The following is a 19,557-nucleotide window of genomic DNA, read 5'->3' on the forward strand; positions in this document are numbered from 1 at the left end:
TTGTGAAGCCAGATGAAACTACTTCTCTTGTAGTTGAGCGATCTGATCTTGCCATTTTCTATCGTACGAGTTCAATTGAATAATTGACTTGAGATTATATCTCCGATAGTGCAAGATAAAAAGAAATCACAAACATCTTCGTCTCATCGTTTGTGATTCCACAATATCTAGTTTCGCTACCATACGATTTAGATTATTGTGAGGTGATTGATAATACTAGGATGCTCTTCTGGAATATAAGTCTGGTTTATCAATTGGTTCTTGTTCACCTTAATTTTTATCAAAAGACAGAACAAAACTTTTAGGTTTATCTGTGGGAGACAAATTTATCTATCCTTGTAGACTTTTCAGTGTGATACATATTTGTTTATTAAAGTCTTCGACTTTGGGTCGTAGCAACTCTTGGTTGTGGGTGAGATCAACTAAGGGAATCAAGTGCGTAGTATCCTGCTGGGATCAGAGACGTAAGGAGCACAACTATACCTTGAATCAGTGTGAGATTGATTAGGGTTCAACTACAGTCCAGACCGAAGTTAGTTTGTAGTAGGATAGTGTTTGTAGCGGCTTAATACAGTGTGGTGTTCAATCTAGACTAGGTCCCGGGGTTTTTCTGCGTTTGCGGTTTCCTCGTTAACAAAATTTCTGGTGTCTGTGTTATTTCTATTCCGCATTATATTTTGTTATATAATTGAAATATCACAGTTTGTGCGTTGTATCGATCAATAGTGAAATCCAACCTTTGGTTGTTGATTGAATATTGATTGATCCTTGGATATTTGTCTTTGGTACCATCCAAGTTTATCTCTCTTGTATTTAATCGAGACTCGCAGATTGCTTGAGTAAGATTTAAATCAAGAGATATAAGTATTAACTCCTTGATATACTTTTTATTAAGATTGAGTCTGGCTGTCTAGTTGATTCTCTTAAAAGTATATTAGAGTTAGTCCATACAGATTGCTAATCGAAATATTAAGTGAGGTTGTTAGACCCCCGCATTTTCATGGACGATTTTCTCTTCGCTTTAATAACGATTCTCTCAAATCTCCATGGTGTTTCTTGGCTTGCTATTCTCGATTCATCAAGAACATCAATGATTCTGCTCGGATTCGCTTTGGATTCATCTTCAACAAGAGGGATTTAGGGAATCCGGATTCGTTTAGATTTACAAGATTTTGGACGATTACTCCATTTTAATTGGAGCATCTCTTATTGAAGAGATAATTATTTCAAATTGTCGGAGTTGATTCCGGTTCACACCATCATTCGTCAATACTACCGGTACAAAAATCGGATATCTTTGCGGTGCATGGCTCTTTCTCTTCGCGATGTATTTGCAATTGGCGTCATCATTTGTATTTGGGTTTTGATTATCTTGTATTTTGGTGTTTTTGTTAATCTTATAAGCAATCATGTAATCACTATTTTGGTTTGAATGAATTGAAATGAAAAAAAAAACAAAAAAAAAATACATTACCAAATACTAATATGAAAAAATATTACTATAAATATGTTTTGGAAATGCTTTTGGAAAAAAAAATTACCAATTCCAGCCTGATTTTCCAGTATCGTTAGGTTATCTAACACCGCTAAATGACCGCCAAATTTCTAAAACCCTTCCAAAACATTTTTTAAAGGTAATTTTTGTAATTATCTAATTGTTACAAATAATTTTTCCGTTAACAATACATAACTAGAACACCGTTGTCACAGTGGGGAAGGCCGACCGAAGAAAAATGAAACACGGCTAATTGCATAACGTGTTATACATCCTTTTTTTTGTTGAAATGTTATATTTGAGGCATAAACATCGTTTTAGTGGTTGCATGAACCAAAATATAAACGGTTATGCATTCTTCGTGGTGACTCCGTAATTCGTTATGCGTCTTTATTTTGTTGCAAAAATATTTTTAAGCATATACTATCTCCTTTTTAGAAAAAGAGACATTTTCACAGTTTCATTTTTGCCTAAAAATAGGCCAAATGAAGAAAATGAAAGTATCACTTTTCCTGAAACGGAGCGAAAGTATCACTTTTCATGAAACGGGTGAAAGTATCACTATTCCTGAAACGGGTGAAAGTATAATTTTTCCTGAAACTGGGTGAAAGTATCACTTTTCCTAATTGCATATGGCTATGCTCGTGAAAAAATAGGATACACAAAAAGTTACGGTAATTTGGACTGAAAGGAAGAGACAATTTTGTTTAGTGAAAAAATAACTAAAATTTTACTTATAACAAGAACCTTTTAGAAATAATTTATCCAATCTTTTTATCAAATTACACATACCCGTTAAGTTTCAGTTTACAAAAAAAGTGGTCATAGAAAGGATCCATCCGACCGATCGGCTTAATTGTGCAACAGTCGTAATAAAATGATTAGCCTGCTTTGCATATGTTAATGATCAATAGCTGGGAGATATGTTGTTCTTGAACCCCGTTGATCCTCTCCATTCCTCTTTCTTGGAGCTGCTAGTCAACTCGTTCGTTTTTCTGCTTCCTCGTTGTTTCGGGTTCATTTGAGCATTTTTTGTTTTTTCTTTCCCCTTGGTTGTTCGTAAGCGAGGGCACAGTGCTCAAGTCTCTTCTCTTAATTATATACTATCTCCGTCCCTAATTAGATGACCTAGTTAAAATTTACTAGTAAATTTAGAAATGATTTATCTCTCAAACTATACAACAGATTTTCGTGAATTTTATATCATCGGAAAGCATTTTAAAACACAAAAAATTGATTAAAAAGACCAAAATCAACAATTCCTGAGTGAAATGGACAGTTAGATTTTGATATTTGTTTAAATGGCCAAAAATGTAAAAATAGGCAGGATGTAACCAATTTCATGGTGCCTATTTTCAAATATTTTTTCTTATTTTTAATTTAAACAGGATGTATCCAGTTTCATTCTTGCTATTTTTTAAATTTAAACTACGACTATTTTTATTTTGGCCTCACCCAAACTATTTTTTACCCGTCCATTTGACCCGTGATTTAAAAATATTTGGACAAATGATTCATTTCCCGTTTAAAACACCTATCTAATGAATATAAATACGGCTATCAAATTTTACATATTTCTTATAATAATATTAATTTATCACTCCATTTATTTATGGTATAGGTCATCTAATTAGGGACGGAGGGAGTATAATGCATTGTAGTCCGTATATGAAACTCTAAATTTCAAAGTTGGTAGAGTGTCTACAGTTGTACAACCACCCAAAATTATAAGTTAAAGAAAGTCAATGATGTCATGTAATTAACAATCTTAATGTGCACATTATTCTTGCTATTTCGGGTATAAAAATGACGCAGGTCAAATTTAGTGCGCACCAACAATAAGCCACGATTGAAGTTTCAGTTCAGAGATAGATACATATGTAGAAGCACCAGAGCTTGCAGAACCGATCATCGTATTCGTAAGTAGCAAGGCTTTACAAAATGGCAGAAAAGGAGGAAGATAGCTATCCAATTCAGTTTTCTGAACGAGAAAGTTAATTGTCATCCCGTTATATTAAAGGTAACTTAATTTTTTCATCAACAACCATATTTGTGTTTCGTAATTTACAACATCAATCACTATAATTCATTGAGCATTTATTTTACATATTGCAGTTTGATAACGTGACTTACAAAATCAATACCAAGAAAACTGGATTTCGGATCGGAGAAAGAACATACTCAAAATCCAAACTTGATGATGATAGTAATGAGAAAGTCATACTGAGCGGAATCACTGGTATGGTGCAACCTGGTGAAATGCTAGCCATATTAGGACCTTCAGGTTGTGGTAAAACTTCTCTACTAACTGCTTTGGGAGGTCGACTACTTGGTGGACAACTTTGTGGAACCATTACATACAATGGGAAACCTTACCTGTCGAATGCTATAAACCGGAATACAGGCTAGTTGCTCAGGATGATAGGTTCTATGCTCACCCGACAGTAACAGAGACACTAATGTTCACCGCTCTTTTGCGGTTACCCAACACAATTACAAAGGAAGAAAAGATTATCCGTGCAGAAGAAGTGATAACACAGTTAGGACTAACAAGATGCAAGAACAGTATAATGGGAGGACCATTTATTCGAGGTGTTTCGGGTGGAGAGCGAAAGAGAGTTAGCATTGGTCAGGAAATTCTGACAAATCCAAGTTTATTGTTACTCGATGAACCCACGTCTGGTCTTGATTCGACATCGGCTCAGCAAGTTGTATCTATGTTAAGGGCGTTAACAAGTGAAGGTCGTCAGACAGTTTTAGTGTCAATTCATCAACCTTTTAGCAAACTGTTTTACATGTTCCATAAGATTTTGTTGTTGTCAGATGGCAATCCTTTATACTTTGGCAGGGGAAATGAAACCATTGAGTATTTCTCTAGCATTGGATATTCTTCACCTGTTGCCGTGAATCTTTGTGATTTCCTAGTAGATCTAGCAAACGGTAAGTAATTACATGATTTCTGTGTTTATTAGTTGACATCTAACTTAGCTAACATGATTTTCTGTTGTAGGTGTTTATTTGGGTGATCTAGCTGATGAAAGAAGAAGGGATGTTAACCAAGGACTTGTCCTGGCTAACAAGAGCAATCTTCTTAATAGAATGAAGGAAGAAGAGAAATTGGAAGTTGACAATAATAACGGTTCAAGTCGACATGATCGAACGGACAAATATATTGGCCAGCGGCCTACAACATGGGGTCAAGAATTTTCTGTGTTGCTTAAAAGGGTTCTTTTAGAAAGGAAACATGAATCATTCTCTGTCTTGCAAGTTGCTCAGCTGTTGGTAGTGTCTTTCCTTAGTGGGATTCTATGGTGGAAATCTAGTATCAATGACCTAGACGATCAGGTATTTGTTTTTCTTTTAGTTTTTATAACATTAGGAAACTATTTTGTATAAAAAAATTGATGGTAAAGTGACTAGGGTTTTGCAACTCATTCATGTAGAAGAATTTGAAATATTCACCGCCATCATGTTTGTGCAGATTGGGTTTATAATCACCGCCATCATGCACTGGAGTCTTTATCCAATGTTCAATGCAATCTTGACTTTCCCTGAAGAGCGAATGATGCTAATTAAGGAGCAGTCATCAAGAATGTATAGGCTTTCATCTTATTTCATTGCAAGAAATGTTACAGACCTTCCCATGGAGCTCGCGCTACCAATCATATTTGTCATAATAACTTATTGGATGGTAGGATTAAAACCAACAGTACGAAGCTTTTCAGTGACCCTATTTGTTATTTTATACAATGTGTTGGTTTCTCAAGGTCTTGGTCTTGCGATTGGTTCTGCGATCATGAATCCTGTGATTGGATCAGCATTTGGTGGGATAGTAAGTCAAGCATTCTTGTTAGCTTCTGGATTTTACATCAGAAATGTACCAAGTTTTGTTTCCTGGATAAAGTATCTCTCCCACAATTTTTATGTTTACAAACTTTTGTTAGGATCCCAGTATAAGAATGATGATCTGTATCAATGTGGAGCAAATGTTAGTTGTAGAGTTGGAAGTAATCCTACTATTAAGAAAATCGGACTAGGAAATGAAGTTATCTCAGTTGTTGCTTTGGGTATAATGCTTGTAGGTTATAGAGTTATTGCCTAGATTGCTCTAAAGAGACTCAGATAGACCAAGTAAATCTGGATTGTGGGCAACAATGATCTTTTAATGTAAGTGATGTAAGTTGATGTATTTAAGAAATGAATATTCTTTTTAATATAACAAAGGTTTGTGATGAACAATGAAATCCTATTTGACTGACAACTCCAATGTAAACAAACACCAACAGCTTAGAAGAAGTAAATTTTGAAATTTTCATTAAATGGGATGTAAACACTAAATCGGTGCTTTTTCTGCATCAAAATCTAATATAAACACTCTACAGTTAGTTTAACTCTCATGACCAAGGAAACCCCATACTGAAACTCAGAATGGGCATCAGTGGCTTTTTATATGGCAACATTCACTCAGCGGATGCAATTAAAATGAGCAAACGGCTTTGGGTTGGCTTTAGGTGTAGGTTTAGCCAATTCAGGTGTCCCGAATACATTCCAAAATTTCAGAGTTTGATCCCCCGCTGCAGATGCAACAGATCACCCATCCGAACTCCGCACAATTCACAAAAGCAAGACTAACAGTAGTTAGAGGAGGGGAAGCTTATTGTTCATGTGTCTTTATATCCATTATTACCTGAGCTATGTGTAGAACCCTTGAAGTGTGACCAGTAAGCTCAGCAATCTTAACCATTGATGGATATTTCCAAAGGGTCAATTGGTTTTGAGTGAATCCATGAGAGCTCAAAAGTTCTCTCATATATGTTCCACAACAAAGAACAAACTTGTGATCCAGTATCCACAGAATTCAAGCAACCTCCACTGTGGGTATTCCAGAATTTAATGCATCTATCACCTCCACCACCACCAGAAGAAAGTAAATTATCCCGGAGTGGACACCAAGCAGTGTGGTCTTTGAGTCTGTGAAGCCATTGTGTTGGAGACTTTGACGAAGCAACTGATCAATCCAAATATGAAGAAGGTTGTCATTCCCTCCACTTGCTAATTATTATCCTGATGTAGAACACTTCAATCCACACACTTCTTGATGTTGTCTTCTATATGTTTCTATAATATGGTTTCTGATTCTGACATCATTATTCATAATCCGACTGTCTAGTCCTCCTGTGGTTGTTCCAATCCATAGCACCAGCTCGATATTCATGACCAACTCGTAGTATTCTAAGTTTTTTTTAGATGTAGAATCCCATGAACTTCAGAGTTATTCAGTCCAACAACAATGTTACGACCATCAGGTGCCCCACTCACACTGCTTATATGTCATGTATCTTCATCGACGGTCAAGAGTTCAGAAATGGATGAATCCGTTGCATCCCACAAGTACACGGTATTTCCTAGAGCTATTTCAAAGACATTGACACTGCCCCAATCAAGGAAATTCAAGTAGTAATTGTTAGAGCACTGCTCGGTCGAACTCGCAAGCGTTGCTATCTCAAGCTTGTTTCTCAAGTTTAGGTGATCAAAAGTATAAGTCTTGATTTCTAGTCTACTTATAGTTATGTCTCAGACTAGGATAGAATGTGTAGTTGAGCTTTAGACTTCACGGCGTTCATCGATTGAAGACGAAGATCTACTGAGGAGAGCTTGGAGGAGATTCATCAACAAAAGGTATGTGGAGACTAAAACTTATCTATCACTCAGAAGTCTATTCAATTCTATCTCCTATTGAGACTAAGTCGCATAGCTATATAGACTTTTACATTATACACATTTGATATTTCGAGTTGAGTTTAACTCGCTTATATCTTTCTCGAAACATGTATTGGAAGCTTTTTTCTTTAGCTACATTCATCATTATTCTTGACGAGTTTAGTTGGAAACAATTTATTTGTTGGAAACTAAATAATGAGTCAAAAGATGATCATATGAAAATTTCCTTGGAACATCTTACATGGCTTGTGTGAGACAGTCATTTGGTGTAAACTCGGAATGTTTCGTATTGATCATTCGATCACTTGAAAATTGCTTATATGAGTGAGACAGCTATAGTCGTATTCTAAGGATGTTTCAATGATTGAAATGGGAGTTTAGAACAATTAACCATTGTATGGATATAGCACAGTATGCATACCAGTATACAAACTATTGTAGCATGATTCAGGTCCCGAAACAAAGTTTCATACCAGCATGCAAACGGTTTTAACTATTAAAGTCCGGGAACCAAGTATGCATACCAATATGCGAACGGTTCTACCTGAGTTAGGTCCGGGACGAGAATATGCATACCCATTTGCGAACTGTCGGACAAAACCAAAGTCCAGAACTTAAGTTTGCGTACCCGTTTGGAAACTAAGTTGGTTTAAGTTCTAAAATCGGTTAAGTATGATTTCATACTCATGAAGAAATACATATATAAATTAAGGAATGCAATCTTGCAAACCATAGTTAATGTTCATGAATTGGTTCTCTTGAATCAATCCGATTTTGTTTCAATTGTGTCTTGTATACTTATATGAGAATATAAACAATTGAACAACTTTATGAGTAACACAATTCGATTCATTTGATTATCATTTGATCTAGAAGTGTTAGATGAATGTAGTTAATACAAAAGTGTTCATATGGATAATTATAACTTCGGTTAACTATTGTTGTGCCAACTCAATATACACTTTTAGGTACGGCTACCCATATCTAAATGAAGGTATATTTCATTTGTATGTAACAAGCTAAGACCATCTAACGGTGGAGAGATATTGCTTTGATTTTAAGCAAACTTAGCTTGAATCTTGTTAGAGCACTGATCTGTCGAACTCGCAATCGTTGCTATCTCAAGCTTGTTTGTCAAGTTTAGTTGCCAAAACTATAAGTCTTGATTTCTAGTATACTTATAGCTAAGTCTCGGATTAGGATAGTAAGTGTAGTTGAACTCTAGACTCCACGGCGTTCATCGATTGAAGACGAAGAACTACTCAAGGAACTTTTGGAACTTCATCGACAAAAGGTATGTGGAGACTTGAACTTATATATCACTCAAAAGTCTATCTATTCTATCTCCTATTTTGAGACAAAATTCGTATTGCTATATAGATTTCGATTATACACATTTGCTATTTCGAGCCGATTTTATCTCGCTTATCTATTTGTCGAAATATGTGTTGGTAAGATTTCTCTTTGGCCAACATCATCTTTACTCGTAACGAAAGTCATGTTGATTATTTCAATAACTTGAAAATCGCTTTGATGAAAAATAGTTTGTGAATAAAAACTATTTAATATCCTCTAAGAAAGTTTCAATGATTGAAATGAGAGTTTAGAACATGTAACCATCTTTGTATATAAACATAGTGTATTCTCACATTTGTATAAAAGTACAAAACCGGGAACCCAAAGTATGTGTACCCGTACGCGTATTGGCGGTTATTGGAAATCCGGTTGAGTATGTGTACCCGTACGCATACTGGCGGAAAGTTCACGTCAGTGAATTTCTGCTGGAGTTTGAAAGTGAAAAACAAACTCAATCTGGTTACTTAAGCATGCGTACCCGTTTGCATACTTAGGTAGGTTACTTTCTAAAATCGGTTTGTTCATCAACGAAAACATTTATATAATAAGGAATGCAATCTTTGCAAACCATGGCTATAATGTTCATGAATTGATTCGAGTGAATCAAAATCTATTTTGATACGATTGTGTCTTGTATACTACTACTATGAGATCTAAGCAATTGAGCAACTCTCTAACTAGTTCATTTGAGTCATTTGAACTAGTTATGGTGAAGATGAATAAGGTTGATATGAAAGTGCTCATATGGCTAACCATTGGTTAACTATTGTTGAACCAACTAAGTATACACGTTTAGGTGCGGTTACCCAAACCTAAATGAAGTTACTTTTCATATGTGTATAACAAGCTAAGTTCAATATAACGGTTGAAAGATATTAGCTTGAAACTAATAAGGTTTTCATCTAACGGTGAATATTGAATGCTTTGTTACCAAGGTAACCTAGATTGCAAACCCTGATTTGGAGACTATATAAAGGAGAACTCTAGCAACTGGGAAACCTAATTCCCACACCTAATGTGTGATACTAGTTGCATAAACTAGAGTCGATTCTCCTTTAACCTTAGGTTTTTCAAGAAACCTTGTAGGTTAATGACCTGAAGACTTCATTGGGATTGTGAATCCAGACACAACTATTTTCTCTGTAGTTGCGTGATCTGATCTTGCTGTTTCTATCGTGTTTGAGTGCAATCGTAAGATTGGCTTGAGATTTATATCTCCGATAGGCAAGATAGAAAAGTAGGCACAAACACCTTCGTCTCATCGTTTGTGATTCCACAATATCTTGTTTCGTTAATCGATTAATATTATTGTAAGGTGATTGATAATTCTAGGTTGTTCTTCAGGAATATAAGTCTGGGTTATCAATTGGTTCTTGTTCACCTTTATTTATCAAAAGACGGAACAAAACTCGTAGGTATTTCTGTGGGAGACAGATTTATTTATTCTTATATACCTTTCTGTGTGAGACAGATTTGTTTATCAAGTTTGCAACTTTGGGTTGTAGAAACTCTTAGTTGTGGATGAGATCAGCTAAGGGAATCAAGTGCGTAGTATCCTGCTGGGATCAGAGACGTAAGGAAGGCAACTGTACCTTGAATCAGTGTGAGATTGATTAGGGTTCAACTACAGTCCAGACCGAAGTTAGCTTTGTAGTAGGCTAGTGTATGTAGCGGCTTAATACAGTGTGGTGTTCAATCCGGCCTAGGTCTCGGGGTTTTTCTGCATTTGCGGTTTCCTCGTTAACAAAACTTCTGGTGTCTGTATTATTTCTTTATCGCATTATATTTTGTTATATAATTGGAATATCACAGGTTGTGCGTTGAATCGATAAATTGGTAAATCCAACCTTTAGTTTGTTGATTGAAATTGATTGATCCATGAATATTGGTATTTGGTACCATTCAAGTTATTTCTCTTGTATTCAATCAGGCTCGCAAATTCCTATTTGCTTGATTGCGGATTGAATCGAGAAATTGAGATATAACTCTTTGATATACTTTTTGTTAAGATTGAGTCTGACTATGTAGTTGATTCTCTTAAAAGTATGTTGGAGTTAGTCCATACAGATTGCTAAGCAAAATATCGGGTGAGGTTGTTAGACCTCCGCTTTTTCAAATCTTAAATCAGGATTTCATCTAACGGTGAATATTGATTGCTTTGTTTCAAAGCTATCAAACCCTGATTTGAAGACTATATAAGGGAGGACTCTAGCAACTGGGAAACAGAATCCCCACACCTCATATGTGATACTAGTTGCGTACTAGAATCGATTCTCCTTTAACCTAGGTTTTTCCTAAAACCATTATAGGTTAACGACTTAAAGACTTCATTGGGATTCTGAATCCAGATTCAACTATTTTCTCTGTAGTTGCGTGTTCGGATCTTACTTGTTCTATCGTATTGAGTACTATCTTCTCTAAGATTGGCTCGAGATTTATCTCCGATAGGTAAGCTCTTCGTCTCATTCTTTGTGATTCCACACTAACTTGTTCTACTACCATATAGTTAAGTTATTGTGAGGTGATTGATATTTCTAGGCTGTTATTCGGTAATATAAGACTGTATTATCAATTGGTTCCTGTTCACCTTGATTTATCAAAATACGGAACAAAAAATTCATAGGTATTATTGTGGGAGACAAATTTATCTATCAGAATAGACTTTCCTGTGGGAGAAAATCTTTTTTTATAAAGTATTCGACTTTGGGTCGTAGAAACTCTTAGTTGTGGGTGAGATCAGCTAAGGGAATCAAGTGCGTAGAGTCCTGCTGGGATTCAGAGGCGTAAGGAACGCGACTGTACCTTAATCGGTGTGAGACTTGGATAGGGGCTCAAATACATTCCAGTCTGAAGTTAACTTGTAGTAGGATAGTGTCTGTCGCGGCTAAATACAATGTGGTGTTCAAATCTGGACTAGGTCCTGGGGTTTTTCTGCATTTACGGTTTCCTAGTTAACAAAACTTCTGGTGTCTGTGTTATTTCTTTTCCGCATTATATTTTTCTATATAAATGAAATATCCCAGGTTGTGCGTAGTTCAATCAATTGGTAAATACGACCTTTGGTTATTGATTGAAATTGATTGACACTTGAACATTGGTTTTTGATACCATTCAAGTTATTTCTCATATCAATCAGTCTCAAAGATTTATATCTGTTCGATTGCAGATTGTATTGAGAAATTGAGATATAACTCTTGAATGTTTTTCCTTGATTGAGTCTGACTGTCTAGTTGATTCTCTTGGAATTATATTGGAGTTAGTCCATATAGATTGCCGAACGAAATATTGGGTGTGATTGTTAGACCCCCGCTTTTTCAATTGGTAGCAGGCAAACATGCTAAGACCTCATAAGTCCGTGTTTGTAGAAATCTGAGTATATGACTCTATAGACAGAAGTGTTATCTCTGTAAACGTACCGCCAGTCTTCAATGGCTCAAATTACTTATGGTGGAAAATTGCTATGTGTGCGTGATTTTCAATCATGGGTTCGTGTTGTTAATAGCTATGATCCTCCAATGGTTACAGTAAACGGTGTAACTATTGCAAAGGATATTGGTAGGTATGATCCTGACGAGATTCTCGCTGCGAAGAAAAATTCTGACGGCTTAAATGTTATCATACATGCCATTACCCCAGATCTTCAGCACCATGTGACTACGTGCACTCAGTCTAAAGATGTTTTGGATATATTAGATACCTTTATTGAAGGGAATACCTCTGAAAAATAAGTTAGGCTTCAAAACCTAAATTCTGATTCGGAAAACCTTCGTATGGATGATGAAGATTCATTTGATGAATTTAATCACAAAGTGTCTGAAATTGTTGATGCATCTTTTGCATTAGGTAAGACTAATCCTGAAAAGGATATTGTGATGAAAATTCTCAGATCATTGCCAGCTACAGATGATTCTAAGAAACATGCCATTGTTGAAGGAAATAACCTTGAAACTCTTTACAGAAACACTCTTGTTGGAAAAATAAAGATTTTTTATCTTGAACTGAGTAAAAGGGAAAAACTTCACATGTCTTGCAATCCTGTTGCTACATCTAATGTAAAGTCTCTATGTCCTGAATTGATTGATACAAAGGATGAGAATTGCTTTAATTCAACTCTTTCACTATTTGTACAACAATTAAAGCAAACTCTTAGACAGAGAAAAAGAAAGTCTCAAAAAAAATTGTTGTCAATCAATAAGAAGGATGGAAAAGTTCACAAAGACTATGATAATGGAACTTGTTCCAAGTGCTATAGAAGTGTTCATAATATCTATGGTTATCCTAATAAGGAGGTTAGTGATTTAACCAAAGCATTGATGACAACTCTTAACTACTGTCCTGAGGAATAAGTTTGTGAAAGTTCTCTCACCTACTTTGCTGATAATCACACTTGTTTTTCTAACAGCTCTGATTGTTCCACGAGATCTTTTGACCAAAGATCTGTACTCAATGAAGAGTATTTTTCAAATGGAGAAGGAAGCATGGATTAAAAGGATTGATGATCTGGAATGTCAACTGAAAAAATTAAGACAAGAAAATGCGACATCTCGCAACCGTGATTTTAAAAAGAAGAATTGATTATCTTCGACAAACTCTTTTAAGCCCAATCAACATATTACTCCTGGTATCACGTCTTTTCTAAACCTCTCTTGTAAGACATGGTAAAATACAATGACACAACAAATTGTTTGTCACCCTTGTATAAAATCCAAGATCACCCAGAGATGATTTGCACAAAGGTTCTTGAAAAATTTTCTTCTATTAATTTACGTTACCTGAAGAATAAAACAAAGTCTTATAAGAAATCTACATTACTTCCGGAAGAGATATTCAAAACCATTCATAGTTTGCGAAAATCGATAAATAGGGTTTTCGAAACATTGCAAAAAAGGAAGACGTCTACTCTTGATCTTTCCTCCATAAAGAGAAATCGGAAATAAGGAATAACGAAATCATCCCCCTCTCATAAAAATCTACCTGATCCTTTATTGGATGGGAGAAATTACAATATGTAATTGGGTTTAAGAGTGTTCTTTTTTTCCCTTGGACAATAACCATAATCTTCAAGAGGGCTATGAAAAAAAAATTGTTACTTCTCAGATGACTTGTTTCTGGTTTTCTTTCCTGTGCTCTAATTTCGCTTATTGAGCTAAGAACCGTTCATATGTATAAACGATTTACCTAATAATTTCCTTTTTGGGATTTCCAAAGATCGTTTTGGAAATTTATCCCATATCTTCCTCCTTTTTAAGTTGGAAGATTTCTTTCCTCTAAGCAAGCATTTCATTTATCTTATTCTATCATGTCCTCATCAAGTCTTTCCAGTAAAGAAGATGATGTCTGGACTGTTCTCCTTCCCTCTAAGAAAGTTCGTTTTGATTCTTCTGATAATGAGATGTATCATGACAAACGTGATTCCCCCTCTGATGTGAATCCCACTGTCTCTCATTTTGATAAACTCTCATTAACCATGAATCTCGTCTTGGAACAAGTACGTGCTTTGCAGAGTGAACTCGAATCTTCAACCAAAATACTTGAGGACAAGATGGATAATCTCGAATCCAGAATTGATCTAATCGAAGATGAGCTTGATGATTATAGGGAACATGAGAAGAGTCTTCAAAGTAAGTGAAATGACCTTTTGTTTCTTGCTTAAATAATTTCTAGGAAACTTCTTATGAGAATTTATTCTTGTGTTTTTAAGAAGGGTAACTAGGGGTTGGAATAGCATATATTGTGATTACACATAGCTATTGCCAACGATTTTCATCTTGCAATGTTTTAGATTTATTTATTTAAGTTCTAAGTTATTTGGAAGATGATTTTGTAGTATTAATCTTTATGGTTTTATATATTGCAAAATATTATGGGATATATGTGTTTACGTCCGTGAACTATGATTATCTTATATATGTCAAAATTTAAGTCTATTATGTCTTTATGAAAATATTGATAAAAGATAGAATAAACTTTTCGGCAGTATTGATCTTTCCCTGATCCACTTCTATGTGAAAGTACTGCATGGCTCCGTAAGTTTTCTTATGTTGAGCGTTTCTGATTAAATTAATCATTAAGGTTCTCTTGTGATTAATTTATTCGAGTTTTCTGGGTACAAATCCATGTTTCATGTGATTTGTTAATGTCCAAAGAAATCCTTATTTTCTCGTAAAGTAAGGTCGCTCTTGTTGTTCTTTCGGGAATGACATTTTATGGGGGAGAGTTCTTAATTGAACTTCTGCTTAATTGCCAAATCTTTGTGGGGAGTGCGGCTGTGGAATATTGTAGGAGTTTTCTTGTATATTTATAAACTACTTGATGAATACACTAAGTTTCCACTATGTGAAATCATCGAAACCAATTTGATATGTTCTCTTTTAGTCATGAATAATCTCTTTGAGAATTTCATTATGATCCCGCACAAAAAAAGGGAGACTTATTTTGTAGTTCACACTACATACATATGATTTATGGATCATTATGTAAGGGGCGGTGCTTTTTATTGTGAGATGAATTATTGACCAAGGGGGAGTGATACATATAACCGTATTATTATTGTCAAAGTTGTGATACAATTGAACTTTGATGATGTGTATTATTACTATGACACTTTATAACAATACAAAAACAATCTTATTGAATATTGTTATAGCTACGGATCTTTAACAACAATGATATTGAGTTCAACACGTTCAGAATCACTGGAGTACTTGTAGTGACAAAGAATTCAAGAAATGTTAAAGAACCAAGAAAATCAAGCATGTTGGATGAGAAGCTACAAAGTTTATTTATTTTGTAAGCCATATGTATTAATAGTTTTATCACTAAAATTGACAAATGGGGAGATTGTTAGAGCACTGCTCGGTCGAACTCGCAAGCATTGCTCTCTCAAGCTTGTTTATCAAGTTTTGGTGATCAAAACTATAAGTCTTGATTTCTAGTCTACTTATAGATATGTCTCGGATTAGGATAGAATGTGTAGTTGAGCTTTAGACTTCACGGAGTTTATCGATTGAAGACGAAGATCTACTGAGGAGATCTTGGAGGAACTTCATCAACAAAAGGTATGTGGAGACTAAAACTTATCTATCACTCAGAAAAATATTCTATTATATCTCCTATTGAGACTAAGTCGTATAGCTATATAGACTTTTACATTATACACATTTGATATTTCGAGATGAGTTTAACTCGCTTATATTTTTCTCAAAATATGTGTTGGAAATTTTTTTCTTAGCTACATTCATCATTTTTCTTCACGAGTTTAGTTGGAAACAATTTATTTGTTGGAAACTAAATAATGTGTCAAAAGATGATCATGTGAAAATTGCCTTTGAACATCTTACATGACTTGTCTGAGACAGTCATTTGATGTAGACTCGGAATGTTTCATATTGATCATTCGATCACTTAGAAATTACTTATAAGCTAATAGTTTATGTGAGACAACTATTATCATATTCTAAGGATGTTTCAATGATTGAAATGGGAGTTTAGAATAGTTAACCATTGTCTGGATATGGCACAGTATGCATACCAGTAAGCAAACTGTTGTAGTATGATTCAGGTCCGGAAACCAAGTTTACAAACTAGTATGTGAACGTTTCTACCTGGGTTAGGTCCGGGACGACAGTACGCATACCCGTTTGCGAACTTTCGGAGAAGACCAAAGTCCGGAACTTACGTTTGCGTACCCGTTTGCAAAGAAAGTTGGTTTATGTTCTACAATCGGTTAATTATGATTTCATACTCATGAAAAAATACATATATAAATTAAGGAATGCAATTTTTGCAAACCGTGGATTAATGTTCATGAATTGGTTCTCTTGAATCAATCTGATTTTGTTTCAGTAGTGTCTTATATAGTTCTATGAGAATATAAACAATTGAACAACCCTACAAGTAACACAATTAGATTCATTTGATTTTCATTTGATCTAGAAGTGCTAGATGAATGTGGTTAATACAAGTGTTCATATGGCTAACTTCGTTTAACTATTGTTGAGCCAAATCAATATACACTTTTAGGCACGGTTACCTATATCTTAATGAAGGTATATGTCATTTGTGTGTAACAAGCTAGGACCATCTTGAAAAAGAGGGGGTCTAACAGCCACACCCTATATTTCGCTTAGAAATCTGTATGGACTAACTTCACTATACTTTCAAGAGAATCAACTAGACAGTCAGACTCAATCTTAAGAAAAGTATATCCAAGATTTATATCTCTATTTCTCAATTCAATCTGCAATCAAACAAATAGGAATTTGCGAGCCCGATTGAATATAAGAAATAACTTGGACGGTATCAAAAATCAATGTTCAAGTGTCAATCAATTTTAATCAACAACCAAAGGTCGGATTTACCAATAGATTGAACTACGAGAACCTGTGATATTTCAATTATATAAACAAATATAATGCGGAAAAGAAATAACACAGACACCAGAAATTTTGTTAACGAGGAAACCGCAAATGTAGAAAAACCCAGGGACCTAGTCCAGATTTGAACACCACACTGTATTAAGCCGCTACAGACACTAGCCTACTCCAAGTTAACTTCAGACTGGAATGTAGTTGAGCCCTAACCAATCTCACACTGATCAAGGTACAGTCGCGTTCCTTACGCCTCTAGAACCACGGCGGATTCTGCGCACTTGATTCCCTTAGCTGATTTCACCAACAACTAAGAGTTGCTACGACCCAAAATCGAAGACTTGATAAACCAATCTGTATCACACAGAAAAATCTATTGAATAGATAAATCTGTCTTCCACAGATATACCTATGAGTTTTATTCCGTCTTTTGATAAATCAAGATGAACAAGAACCAATTGATACACCGGAGTTATATTCCCGAAGAACAACCTAGTAATATCAATCACTTCACAATAATCTTAATCGTATGCTAGCGAAATAAGATATTGTGGAATCCCAAACGATGAGACGAAGATGTTTGTGACTACTTTTTATCTTGCCTATCGGAGATTAAATTTCGAGCAAATCTTTGACAAGATAGTACTCAATCACGATAGAAAACAACAAGATCCACGCAACTACATAGAAAATAGTTGGGTCTGGCTTCACAATCCCAATGAAGTCTTCAAGTCGTTAACCTACTGGGTTTTGGAAAAACCTAAGGTTAAAGGAGAATCGAATCTAGTCGCAACTAGTATCACACATGAGGTATGGGGATTAGGTTTCCCAGTTGCTAGAATTCTCCCTTATATAGTCTTCAAATCAGGGTTTGCAATCAATGTTACCCTGGTAACAAAGCATTCAATATTCACCGTTAGATGAAAACCTGATTAGACTCAAGCTAATATATTTCAACCGTTAGATCGAACATATATTGTTACACAAAAATGAAAAGTGACTTCATTTAGATATGAGTAACCGTACCTAAACGTGTACACCATGTTGGCTCAATAGTAGTTAACCGAAGTTTAGTCATATGAACACTTTCATATCAACCATATTCATCTTAACCATAAATTGTTCAAATGACTCAAATGAAACTAGTTCTAGAGTTGTTCAATTGTTTTCTCATAGAAGTATACAATACACAATTGAAGTAAAATCGATTTTGATTCACTTGAATCAATTCATGAACATTATAGCCACGGTTTGCAAAAGATTGCATTTCTTAATATATAAATGTATTAGCTCATAAAGAAACCGATTTTAGAACATAACCTACTCAAGTATGAAAACGGGTACGCATACCTAAGTAGCCGAACTTAGTTTGGGTTCGCCAGTATGCGAATGGGTATGCATACCTTCCAAAGTCAGTTGAATTTCCGGAACTTGAACCTCACGCCAGTACGCAGACTGGTATGCATACTAAGTTCTCGGACTTTCATTAACCAACCAGTACGCATAGGGTATCCATACTATGGTTCCCGGACTTGGAATAACTTGCGACAGTTAGCATACAAGTACACATACTGTGTTATATCCAATCATGGTTATTTATTCTAAACTCCCATTTCAATCATTAAAACATTCTTAGAAGACGACAATAACCGTCTCACACAAACTATTAGATTCAAAGCAATTTTCAAGTGATCGAATGATCAATACGAAACATTCCGAGTCTACATCATATGACTGTCTCGCACAACTCATGTAAGATGTTATAAGGCGATTTTCACATGATCATCTTTTGATGTTCGTCAAGAATATAAGATGAACTTGGTTAAAGCGAAAGCTTACCAACACATATTTCGACTAATATGTAAGCGAGTTAAACTCAGCTCAAAATATCAAATGTATATAATCGAAGTCTATATAGCTATACTACTTTTGTCTCAAATAGGAGATAGAGTAGATAGCCTTTTGAGTGATAGATGAGTTCAAGTCTCCACATACCTTTTGTTGATGAAGTTCCACAAGCTCCCCTTAGTAGTTCTTCGTATTCAATCGATGAACACCGTGAAGTCTAATGCTCAAATACACTTTCTATCCTAATATGAGACTTAGCTATAAGTAGAATAGAAATCAAGACTTATAGTTTTGAAAACTAAAGTTGACAAACAAGCTTGAGATCGCGACGATTGCGAGTTCGATTGATCAGTGCTCTAACAATCTCTCCCTTTGTCAATTTTAGTTACAAAATTATCAATACATATAGATTACAAAATAGATAGACTTTGTAGCTTCTCATCCAAATGCTTGATTTTCTTGGTTCTTCAACATTACTCGAAATCTTCGTCACCTCCAAGTACTCCAGTGATTCTGAACGTGTTCAACTCAGCATCATAGTTGTTGAAGATCTGTAGCTATAACAATATATAAAAACAAGATGTTTTTGTATTGTTATACAATGTCATAGTATTATTACACAGCATCAAAGCCCAATTGTATCACAACTTTGACAACAATACTATGGTGATATGTATCACTCCCCCTTAGTCAATACTTCATCTCATATGAAAACCACTCCCCCTTACATAATGATCCGTAAACCATATGTATTTGTAGTGTGAACTA

General features: G+C 35.1%; 2 pseudogenes; one reads left to right on the top strand and one right to left on the bottom strand.

The window, feature by feature from the left end:
- The window catches only part of LOC113351957, a 65,198-nt pseudogene extending 59,577 nt beyond the window's left edge, over positions 1-5,621 (top strand).
- Positions 5,622-5,959: 338 nt separating this feature from the next.
- LOC113351958 overlaps positions 5,960-19,557 on the bottom strand; it is a 52,806-nt pseudogene continuing 39,208 nt past the window's right edge.

The sequence above is a fragment of the Papaver somniferum genome, chromosome 2 (genome assembly GCF_003573695.1).
Source record: "Papaver somniferum cultivar HN1 chromosome 2, ASM357369v1, whole genome shotgun sequence".
In the NCBI taxonomy this organism is placed as follows: Eukaryota; Viridiplantae; Streptophyta; class Magnoliopsida; order Ranunculales; family Papaveraceae; genus Papaver; species Papaver somniferum.